Consider the following 2,542-nt stretch of genomic DNA (forward strand, 5'->3'; position numbering starts at 1 on the left):
GTATATATATATATATATATATATATATATATATATATTCATGATGCTATAATATCTTATACATTGTTGCAAAATTATAATCTTTTTCTCTATATGTAGAGGCTTTTTTTTTTAGAAGACACTTTCTTGGAATCCGGTCAGATATTCGGAAAATATCGGCTATCCCATCGGATATCCGGTATCCGGTAATTTTATGATTCGGTGCATCCTTCATTTTAAATTCGCTAAAATATAATATTTCATTTGTCCGTAATTTGATATCTTTAATTTACTTTAAGTAAAATACTAATTTTAATTTTTAATGATAACTCCGTAATGTCGCATTAAAAAGATTCTCGATTGTTGTGCGAAAAAAAAAACAAACTATAGATAGAAAAATATCAGGTATTATCACATCGATCCCTTATTTTCCATGTCGCTTTTCTTTTACCGATATCTTTGTTGGATATCGATAAAAGGGCAGAATCGAGAGAACTATGAAATTTTTATTTAAACATCGTTCCGACGTTTGCCTCGCTTATGAAAACATTTGGGGGCAAGGTAAAATTATGTCGGGTGTCTTTAGAGAGAGACTAGCGGATCGTTTTCCCGTAAAACAGTCTGAGCTCTCCGAATGTTCGCCAAGTTTCAGCTGCATCGAAAATTTCGGATTTAAGAGTTCGTCTTGTCACTTTGCGGCCTCAACCATGCAAACTTTATTCACGACACCGATTTATCCTCCCACTTTATAGATCAGTTCAAAATACCTCTTGAATTTCATTTCCATCACGAAGAAAGAATGACAATATTTTTTTCTAGAATTTTCATGGTAATTTGTACAACTAATATTAATAATACTAATAATAATAATACATTGTAAAAAATAAAATGTTAATTTTAACTTAAAAGTATAGTGGACTTTCTGAGACATATAAAAATGTTAATTTTAATATCTTTGCATCTCAGAAAATCCACTGTACTTTAAATTAAAATTAACATTTTACTTTTTACAGTGTAATAATAGTAGTAGATTTAATAATAATAATAATAATAATAATAATAATAATAATAATAATAATAATAGCTTTATTGAACGTACGAGAAACAGTAGTAATACTATGATGTGCAATATAATAGTGCCGTTGGTAAACTGCAAGAATTCGCACAAACGGTTATGGTTTACGAATGGTTCTTTGATTAAATAGTTTGGAACACCCACGGACACGTTTCACTTCTCAAACTCGAGGCTTCAAAAGCTACTGGTTCGCTTTTCGCTGATAAAGTCTCGAGGAAATCGCTGGTTTTATCCATCAAAATCTCACTTCGCGGGATTAAGTGCCCTTCAGTAAGACAGCTACGCCTTCTTCGAGGTGCGCTTATCAAAGGAACTTTCGCGACGATATTTTTGTCTGTCTTCGTACCTCTGAGAAAAAGTTTGCCAGGTGGAATTAGCGGGAACTTTATAGCCCACGGTCGTAAAGCACCAACCCGCGCGCGAAGTTAAGCCGTGTACGCGCGCCCTGATCTTCTCTAGCCTTTTATTTTTTCCCTCTTCTCTGCGCGCGATGTACTTCGGTTCTCTCTCTGATTTTCCACGTTCAATAGAACCTACTTAATTCAGCCGTCGTACGCCGTCGGAGAGACTGTTAAAAGCGAATTTGCTATATGACATAATATTGACTTAGCGTCCTGAGCAGCTTAAGATACCAAATTAATGAACACTACCTCCGATGCAAATATGAAATCTAAAGTTTTGATTATTCTAACTTGTAACATATCGTATTCGACACTTTATTCGTTTCAGATTTTCCTCTCTATTATTACGACTTTTTGGAAAAAAAAAAAGAAACAGAAACTTAATACTTAATTTTGTTATCAACGAATATAAATTCAAAAATAACTCACAGTTATAAATCTTAAATACGAAAACAGTGACATTTATTACTTGATTTCAAAGTTATCACCAAAAATAAACTTTAACAAAAATTAATTTTTCAAAAATGTAAATTATACATCGTAATATTATACAAATTTTAAACGCGGTTGGCTATTGTTCGATTTTCCGTCAACTGCATGACAATGATATAAACAAATCTCTAAATTAAACATGGGACTGACGCTGATTAAGTTCGCCTAAAATAACTGATTTTCCTGTCGTGCAATAAGGCACGTATTCCCATCGCAGTTGCTAAATACGAATGTCTAATTCGGAAATTTGGTCGCACAATGGAAGGATCGAAGTGTTACGAAATTAGTATGGAGATCAAGAGGCGAAATATCGCCAGATTGAATTTATCAATGGGTACCATCGATTTTTTTTCCTGGATGTCAATATCTCTCTTATAAGTCTTTCGAGGGAGAAAAGGACATCGTTCGTTATAGAACGATTACTCGGGACCGTCGCTACTCATGAATAGCCGAGGGCCGAGTGTACAAAAGCGCGCGAGAGGCACAGAGACGACCGTATCCCCTCGTGCATATTGCAAGGGAAGCCTCAAAATTACTTTCGAGCTCGGTTGGTAGTTAATGCTTGCCTCTCTCTCTCTCTCTCTCTCTCTCTCTC

This window comes from Atta cephalotes, assembly GCF_000143395.1.
Source record: "Atta cephalotes unplaced genomic scaffold scaffold00025, whole genome shotgun sequence".
Taxonomy (NCBI): Eukaryota; Metazoa; Arthropoda; class Insecta; order Hymenoptera; family Formicidae; genus Atta; species Atta cephalotes.